The sequence below is a fragment of the Asparagus officinalis genome, chromosome 2, assembly GCF_001876935.1.
Source record: "Asparagus officinalis chromosome 2, Aspof.V1, whole genome shotgun sequence".
Taxonomy (NCBI): domain Eukaryota; kingdom Viridiplantae; phylum Streptophyta; class Magnoliopsida; order Asparagales; family Asparagaceae; genus Asparagus; species Asparagus officinalis.
In genome coordinates this window covers 77,257,980-77,268,280 of record NC_033795.1, presented here as the reverse complement: position 1 = coordinate 77,268,280, position 10,301 = coordinate 77,257,980, and the positions used below count along the sequence as shown (strand labels likewise).

The following is a 10,301-nucleotide window of genomic DNA, read 5'->3' as shown; positions in this document are numbered from 1 at the left end:
CCACAGTGAGAAAAGACCATCTCGATCATGTTTTATATATGATTTCATTAGCACATGATCTTTATGCTGGATATTCTATACTGATTGATACAGGTGTTTCTTGTTGACACCGAAGTTACTACCTGATCTCCTCGAGTACAGTGATGCTTGTAGCATTTTGAACATCATGAATGGCCCCTATTTCGAGAAACCCTCCCAAGGTATTGAACATTTTACTGCTGAGTATGGTTTTAGTTTGAGTTCTTTCAGCTAATTTTTGATTATTTTCAATTTTGTTTATATTTTTAGTCTGGAGTTGCGGCGAGAATTGGGGGACAGTGATGGGCTTGGTAGGAGAGGGTTTGAGCTGAACAGCTCTTGTAGATCTTGTATTTAAAAGGAAGAATCCAGCATATTTCTATCCATCTTATTGTATCATATTTCCTTTCCCCTCCATGCTTTGAATTGTAAACAAGCTCAGGCGACGTTAAATTTTAATATCACCCCTCATTTATATTTCTAACTGTAGTTACATATTTGACGATTGACCGTCAATTTTTGAAGAAATGTAGTACTGCAGCCGCAGTAAAAATCTACGTAGTACTTTTTGCTGCTAATTTTTGTAGTATGGATCTCTTTTTACTGTTTAACCATGTTATGACTCGTTTGAAATAAGCTGTATTGTTTATAATTTAGTTACGGATATTTGGCACCGAGAAAACCCAGCTCTTTTGCATGAGTTCTAAGAAATACGGTGAGTTTAAAATTTCCTTTTTTTTTTGGGAAAAATGTGTCTGGGCCCCAAAAGCAGAAACTTCATGTGACGAGGCCCCTCATATTTTTTTTCCCATGTGAATCAGGCCTTTGATGTGTGACACTTTGTACTGCAGTCTTTTTTTATCAATTATTACATATCAGCTAAGCAAAAATCCCCAAATTATCCTTATCCTCTCTCCCCAATCCCTCAGACCCAGCACTCATATCCTCTCTCTCTCTCTCTCTCCCCTCTCTCTCTCTCTCTCTCTCTCTCTCATCTCTCTCCCTCTCTCTCTCTCTCTCCCCTCTCTCTAAAACTAAGAGCTTTCTCAAGCTCGTCACCCTGGCCCTCGCCCTCCTCGCCGTTGCCGCCTCCGCTCAGGCCCCCAAGGCTCCCCTCCCCTCTTCGAGTTCGCCGCCGCCTCCCCTCCTCCACCCGTCCTCGTCGTCGTAGATCGTCGCCGTTCCCCCGTCGTAGATCGCCGCCGTAGAGCTTGAGGAAAACGCTCGAAAAGCGAATGCCTGAGGTTTGATATTATTTAATTATGCATATTAACTAATTATCACACTTTTAGGAGAAAATTAGCTATTCCTATTGTTCTGTGAAACATAGCTCACATAATACATGAACAGCTAAGCCAATTTGGAATTAAAAGAAATAACTAGATAATAAAAGAATAAATTATATGCAACAAAGTTCAACAGGTGGAAGTAAATTAGCTCATATCCAAGGTTAAGGATAACCACAACAACAACGGCTGCAAGTGGAACAACTTTTATTGAAAAATGTCATCTAAACTTGTTAACAAAGATATTATTTCATGAAGATGTTAAGTATAGCTTAAGGTTTGATAGATTGGTACATAAGATGTATTTTCTTCGCCATTAACACTAACGACTCTATTGAAAAGGATCCAATGACCTTGTAAGCAATGATACTCATAGCGATTGATGCATATACCGAGTCCACTCTAGCACTTTCACGAACAGAGTATAGTTAAAAGGGATATTTAACAGTCACTGGTCGATGTGTTTTCTATGTTAAAGAATTTGCATACATGAGGAATGTGATCACAAAGGTTAACGTCTTCAGCTTCGGTATAGTTATGATGGAGCTTTTCACCAGAATAAGGCAAACTGGGACTTTTGAACATGATGGAGAGCATATCTCATTGCAAGAGTTTGTGGAGAAATCCTTTCAAGGTGGAGTAGATGCTGTGCTTAGCATTGTGGACGATGCAATGGACATTCCGACTGCAACACAGAGAGGCAAGGTTGTTAAAGTCCTAGAGTTAGCCTTATCATGTACCTGATTCAATGCAGAGGAGCGGCCAGTCATGAAGGAAGTTTTATCTACCTTACTGAAGCTTAGTCATGTATAGGATGTAATTTTACTTGTTCATCCACAATATTTTGACACACTAACATGTTCGAGTTTCAGCAAATCAATTTTCCCCCCTCTTTTATTTTGATGATGTTGTATGTATGTAGTCTGTCTCAGTTGTCATCTATGCTCAGTTTTCTCTGTGGAAGTGCAAGTTGGAAGTTTTTCTTGTTTGCGCATGCATTCTTGGCCTACATAGATTTTCTACTTACATGTCAAACTTTCATGAATTCGAACACTGTGGTAAGGAAAATTTGGAATCCTTGCTTAGCTATGGATTTTGCTCCTTTATGTTTCAAATATTTTTCTTGTTCACGCTTCTGGTCTGTCACATTGTTTTTTTTTAAATTAAAATTTAAAGGAACATGGCCCTGTTAAGTAGCTGTGAAGGCTCTGAGAAATTTCTGTAGTTTATTCTCAAGTGTGAAGGTAAAATACGAAGGTTGGGTTTAGAACTAACAAGGTGTGGGCTAGAACTGGCTGTATACAAGCTAGAACTAGGGTAATAGAAGCTAGAACTAACGCAGAAGCAAGAATTAACAAGTGTGCATGTAAAAAACCCTTGTTGGGTTTAGAACTAGCAAGGTGTGGGCTAGAACTGGTTGTATACAAGCTAGAACTAGGGTAATACAACCTAGAGCTAACGCAGAAGCAAGAATTAACAAGTGTGCATGTAAAAAACCCTTGTTGGGTTTAGAACTAGCAAGGTGTAGGCTAGAACTGGTTGTATACAAGTTAGAACTAGGGTGATACAAGCTAGAACTAACGCAGAAGTAAGAATTAACAAGTGTGCATGTAAAAAACCCTTGTTAGGTTTAGAACTAGCAAGGTGTGGGCTAGAACTGGTTGTATACAAGCTAGAACGAGGGTAATACAAGCTAGAGCTAACGCAGAAGCAAGAATTAACAAGTGTGCATGTAAAAAACCCTTGTTGGGTTTAGAACTAGCAAGGTGTGGGCTAGAACTTGCTGTATACAAGCTAGAACGAGGGTAATACAAGCTAGAACTAACGCAGAAGCAAGAATTAATAAGTGTGCATGTAAAAAACCCTTGTTAGGTTTAGAACTAGTAAGGTGTGGGCTAGAACTGGTTGTATACAAGCTAGAACTAGGGTAATACAAGCTAGAACTAACGCAGAAGTAAGAATTAACAAGTGTGCATGTAAAAAACCCTTGTTGGGTTTAGAACTAGCAAGGTGCGGGCTATAACTAGTTGTATACAAGCTAGAACTAGGGTAATACAAGCTAGAGCTAACGCAGAAGCAAGAATTAACAAGTGTGCATGTAAAAAACCCTTGTTGGGTTTAGAACTAGCGCAACGGTTTTGAACCGTTGCGTTAGAGCAAATATGTGGTAGTGCCACCTAATGCACAAACACAAGATGGCCTGATAAGCTATCTCCAAGTAACCTACCATGATCGCCCCAGATCTACGTATACGTCCAAAACCATCGTTGACGATGAAGATGTTTTCAAGGGCATATGCTACATTACAGTAAAGAGTTCTGTAGTTGGTTTGGGTTTCGGTTCTCCCTTATTGATAAGGGGAGTATCAGCGGTTTTCACAGTTTCATATTAACATGATACATGCTATAAGTCAGGTTCCACCACAAGTTTATACTCATTGATTCTTTTTTTTTTGGTAAATGAAAAATTTATTCATTTTCCAAATATTGAAATACAGCATATCAAAGTCTCAGAACCTGAGAATACAAGAGAAAGCTTTATGTCAAAAAGCTCACAAACTCAACTAATTACAGAGAACATATCCAAGCTCTGCAAGAATCCGAAAAATTGCTGTTGAGAACATTTGATAAAATGTTAAGCTTTATCTCCTTGAACACTTGATCAGAGGACTTATATTTCATCTTGAAAATTCTGGAATTCCGTTCAATCCATATACTGTAAATTGTCGAGGTTAAAGCCATTCGTTTAATCTTTTGTTTGAATCCCCTTCCCCTTAACCTGAAGCAGTACCAGGAGTAAATTTGAGACCAGATGCATGACCTCCACTTAAATTGCAACCATTCCATCACCATATTCCAAACACTCTTCGAAAATGGGCAATCAAAAAAGAGATGGTCTCTAGTTTCATGGCTGGAAACAGAGCATAAGGAGCAAGTATTGCTATTCACAATCCCCCAATTGTTAAGCCTGTCTTGAGTAAGGAGATGATTTTGCATTGCTAACCACCTGATGAAGGAATGTCTGGGAATGTTTGCAGCATCCCAGATTGTATTGTACCAAGGAACTGAACCTGGAGCTGGAGATATAGCAGTATATAGGGCTGAAATTTTAATATCTGAATTCCTGCAGCAAGATTGAAAGAGAGCCTTCAAATTATCAACTCCATTATATAACCTCAAAGCTTTATCTCTAATCTTCAAAATCTGTTTCCATAACCAAGAATTTCCAGTTTTTGCTTGAACAGACCAGATATCAAGTTGCTTTAAGTAGGTATTATGGATCCATTTAATCCACAAACTCTCCTTATTGATATGTAAATGCCAGAGAATTTTTAGTATAGAAGCAAAATTCCAATTACTTGCTGAAAAAATGCCCAGGCCACCATGTCTCCTGCTTAAACATGTTTTATCCCACGAAATGAGAGGAATTTTAGTAGACTGCTCAGAACTGCCCCACAAGAACTTCCTGCTCATCTCATCAATTTTTCTGAGCACTTTTACTGGCAGAAGATAATTAGATGACCAGTAGATCTGAATGCCAAGCAGAATAGACTTGATAATTTGCAGTCTGCCTGCATATGATAGCCCCTTATTCTTCATACAGGATTGAAATTGTCCAGAGATTTTATTTAGGAGAGGGGAGCAATCCATAAAAGATAATCTCTTGCATATCATAGGAACACCTAGATATCTTATAGGCAATGTACCCTCTGAGAAATTCAGTGAGCTGTTGACAGTGTTTTTAAAACTCTCATCAACTCCTCCATAGAATATATTGCATTTGTCTAAGTTTGCTTCCAAACCTGAAACAGAACTGAATTCCCTGAAACAGTTGTAGATCTTGCTCACTGAGTATATATCACCTTTTGAAAAGAGTAGAAGATCATCCGCAAAGATTAGGTGGGTGATCTTAAGCTCACCACACCTAGGATGGAATTTAAAAGCTTTGTCATCCTTTAGTCTTGCCAAATTCCTAGATAAATATTTCATCCCCAAGACAAACAAATAAGGTGAAAGGGGATCACCTTGCCTTAGACCTCTTTCCCCCTTAAAGTATCCATGGAGTGATCCATTTAGAGATATAGAGTATTTGGGAGAAGATATGCAAGCCATGATCCAATTAATCATCTTGACAGGAAAACCAAGTCCTTTTAACATTTTTTTAAGAAAATCCCAATTAATAGTATCAAAGGCCTTTTTAATGTCAATGCTCATCATAACCCTTGGAGATATGTGTTTCCTATTGTAATTTTTCACTAACTCGTGAGCAAGGAGGATATTGCTAGAAACTTTCCTCCCTTTCACAAAGGCACTTTGTGCCTCATTGATCAAAAAACCCATAACAGACTTGATTCTGTTAGCAATGATCTTAGAGATGATCTTATAAATGCAGTTGCAGCATGCAATAGGCCTAAAGTCAGCTGGAGTTTTAGGACAGGACTTCTTAGGGATCAAGGTGATTGCTGTGGCATTAATTGCTCCTAGGAGTTTACCTGTATTGAAGAATTCTTCAACTGCCAGAGAAATGTCATCACCAATCACACTCCAAGCTGATTTATAGAATGACATGCTATATCCATCAAGTCCTGGGCTATATCCATCAGGTCCTGGAGCTTTGTTATCAGACATAGAGAACACTGCACTCCTGATTTCATCCCTGGAGACTGGAATAGCTAGATTGTCTGCTTGTGAACTATTTAAACATGGTCCATATCCCATAACATTTGTATCTGGCTTAGAAGTGAGAGAAGTTGAGCCCAAGAGAGATTTATAGAAAGAAATCAACTCATTGATTATCTCATTTCCATCAGTGATCCTGTCTCCTGCACTGTTATACAGCACCATAACTCTATTGTGATGCCTTTTTGCTTTAATAGTAGAGTGGAAGAAGCTTGTACATCTATCCCCTTTCACATTCCATTGAATCCTAGCTTTTTGATGATAAAAAGACATCTCACATTCCAGTAGTTTGTTGAAAGTAGCAATACAGTTTTTTTCTTGATTAATCAATTCAGCATTTAGAGGATCATTTTGAAGATTGCTTTGAATAGTTTCCAGATTCATTCTTGCTCTAATCACTTGTTCACTGATGTTGTGAAAATTCCTCTTGTTAAACTCCTTCAGAGCAGTCCTCAGCAGCTTCATTTTGTTTACAACAGAAAACATTCTGCAACCTTTAAAGGAGTTTTGCCAAACAGCAGTGACAGTGTGCATGTATCTTTCATGTGTAGTCCACATCTTATAAAACTTGAAAGGTTTTTTCCCTTGATCACAGTTATCATAAATTGAAATCAAAGCTGGGGAATGATCAGAACAGTTTGGAAGCAGAAATTCAGCATGACTTGAACTGTATTGATTTAACCATGTGTCATTAATCAAGGCTCTATCAAGCCTACTCCAAACTCTAGAATTTGCCTCTTGTTTGTTGTTCCATGTGAAGAAACATCCCTCAGTTTTCATATGGGATAAATGACATCTGTCTATAAAGTCTTTGAAATCACCTATTTCAGCCTCTGAAACCACAGCCCCCCCTAACTTCTCTTCACTGCCAATTATGGTGTTAAAATCACCACAAAGAATCCAAGGTATATTTCCAGTAATTTGATGAATTTGAGTAAGATCTAGCCAAAGATTTTTCCTGTCCTCTTGTTGATTATGGCCATAAATAGAAGAAATTAATCCATCAAACCTGCCATCTAAAGACTTAACTCTGCAGGAAATATGCTGAGTAGATAAGCTGACCATATTTACCTCCAGGATATTGGGATCCCATAAGATCAAAATCCTAGCTCTTCCTGTAAAATTAGCATTAGAGAGCCATTTCCAGTTATTTCCAGCAATCTTCTTAGCTGTGACAGGGAGCTTATCCACTTTAATTTTTGTTTCAATGAGAGCCAAAAAAGAGAGATGATGTTGCATAATATGAAGCTTTGCAAGATGTTGTTTAGAGGACTTATTCAGTCCTCTAATATTCCAAAAAGAGAGATTCATATAGACTTTGCTCCCCCTCTATCCACTGAAGAAGGGTCTATATCCAAGCCATTGAGATGAGCAAATGAATTTCCAATAGATAGAATATTCTTCATACCCACATGCTGTGTACAAGCTTTATTGAATAGCTTGCCAACTTGAGATGAACCACCTTTAGCTGAAAAACTGAGTTTGCCAACTTGAGGTGATATACTCACTATATGCTCATTTTGTGTGCAGGTTTTGCTGATATTTGGCCTAGTAGCACCAGATGATCCCACAGGCCTAAAATCCTGAGTATACTTGCTCTCTATATCTTTGCCAGATTTTTGCACTTGATGTGTGCAGGTATTACTGGCAGATTGATGATATTTGTTCACTTCATCACCTGGAAGTTCCTGAACATGCACAACATGCACAGGATTCACTATTTTCATATTATTGTTCTTAACCTGGTTTTCTTGGTTTAAAACCACTTGGTCACTCCCCTCATAACTGGTAGATACCTTTGAAAAATCCACATGAGATTTATCTACATCAACAGCTGACTTTACTTGATCTTCCAGATTACCAGTATCAGGAATATTAGCAGAGTCAGTTTGAAGCACTTTTTTCAGAACCCACTTTTGTGTCCTGGGAACTCTTTTACAGTAAGATGTGTCATGCCCAACAAGCTTGCAGTTGTCACACCACTTAGGCTTTAGCTCATAAAGAACTCGTTGATTTACAATTTTACCATTAGGACCATGAATAGGTATCAAATCAGGAAGAGGATTTGGCATTTGGACTTCTACCAAGACCCTAGCATAGGCCAATCTTTGTTTATTTGCAGTAAGCTTATCAGTAGCAACAGGTCTTCCAATTTGGCTAGCAATTTTGCTTATAGCATTAGGAGTCCACAAATTTAGCCTTAATCCAGGTAACTGTATCCAGACAGGATATATATTTTCCTTTGTCTTGAACAAATCATCATCGCTTGTCCAGATTTTTAACAATAAGGGTCTAGATCCAAAAAACCAAGGCCCATTAGCAAGGATGTTCTCCATTTCCTCCCTATTTTTGAATTTAAACAGAAATAAGCCTGGTTTAAGCAAGCAGACTTCAGGAATAGACCAGTGAACCCAAACTTTTTGAACAAAGTTTTCCATGGCCTTAAATTTGACATTTAAGCCTATAACCTGCCCAATCAAAGAATATTGCCAGATAGAGTTACCTTCATTCCATTCATCCTCATTAAAATTCACATAATCTTTATTCTCAGATGCCACAAAGTTCAAGCTCATACCACTGCCAGATTTCCTGTTGTCAGCAAAAAGACTAACCCAGGATTTCTTGACAGGATTATGATCTACATGAGTTGGAGGAATACTAGCATCTTTAGTCTCTTTAACAGGATCCAAAGAATCAGAGTCAAGAATAGCATCTTTAATCTCTTCAACAGGATCATTTGAATCAGGATCAAGAAAATCCTTGCTATCATCTTTGACCTCTTTAACAGAATCCATTGAAACAGGATTCGTTGGACTCAAACGAGCAGGAGCAGAATCAAGAAAATTTACCTCAACTGGAACGACCGAATCAATCTCATCAGCCCAAGATTTCTTACTAGATTGAGAACTAGAAGCTCCTGCAACCTTTCGAGCAATCACCTGAGGAGTGACATGATCCATACCAGTTCCAGTGTGAGAGCAAGAATGCCGAACAATCTCTTGAGAAGAGATCAGATTCCTACTAGATCCAGAGAAAGAATTCTTCAAGATATCCGCCATCAATCTCTTTTTCTTTTCTCCCTTTGGCCCCGTTGACCCCATCGGGATCAAAGAAACTTCATCTTCTTCAGCCGATCCAGAATCAGACTGATCAGAATGAATCACAGAACTCAAATTTGAAGAACTAAAACCAAGATTTAGAATTTTTTTCCCATGATTTCTTCTCTTTTTCGCCATTGTTCATCACGGCGGGAGGCGCACAATAGCAGTGAAAATCGCCTGCTATCGTGCTCCTAACTAACTAACCGCCCCTACTCATTGATTCTTTTTATATTTTTGTCCTAACATAACTTTTTTTTGTTTGATCCCTAACATAACATTTACAAGTCAACTTTTCGTACTTCAAACCTTATTATCTCCTCATCTATTAGTTGTTATTAGCCAACCTTGTTGGATTATAAAATAATTTTTTAACCTTAAGAAAAATGTGCATGCAGCCATTTTTGAAAAGAAACACAAGATGACGAACTTGCCAAAAATTTGTTTAAAAAAAGAAAAAGTGGTGGGCCCCACCACAAGAAAAATTTGGGCTTGGGTCCCACATGAATAGTAAATAATATTATTTTATTAGTACATAGTGTTTTCCCAAACGCTATAAATAGACCACAAATCCTGAAGGAAAATTCATTCCAAAAAAAACAATCAATAAATATAGATATATATGTTGTAGAACAGTTAGTGCTCATAGGAACAGTGCCTAGACCGAGAAGTTCTAATAGATCGAGGAGATCTTTTGCCTGATAGATCGAGGAGATCTTTGTCTGATAGACCGATGAGATCTTTTGCATGATAGATCGAGGAGATCTTTGCCTTATAGATCGAGGAGATTTTGACAGTACTGGTGTCACGCCCCGCTTCCCAAAATACCGGGGAATCGGAGCGTGAACAAGCCCGCGACGTATTAGATTGAGAAGAAATATATATATATATATATATATATATATATATATATATATATATATATATATATGTAGAAGTAGAAATAGAAATACATAGTCCATAATAAAGAAGTTCTGCCAAAATACGAAGATCCGACATTAACTAAAGAAATAAAATGATAACGAGTTCTAATGTTCATCAACTACTACATAAAAGAAAAACACGTCTAGGCTTCAGTTTGTTCTTCCACTCCATCGGAAGGACACTCCGGCTGGGTATACTCCGGCGCTACTGCCTCCTCGAACTGAACCTGTTCGTCTCCTAAGTCTGACGCACACCAGAGAAAAAACAGGTGTACGTCAGCGTGTATGGCACACGGC

General features: G+C 38.1%; 1 pseudogene; it reads right to left on the bottom strand.

Annotated features, from left to right (window-relative positions):
* LOC109831351 overlaps window positions 8,799-10,301 on the bottom strand; it is a 4,683-nt pseudogene continuing 3,180 nt past the window's right edge.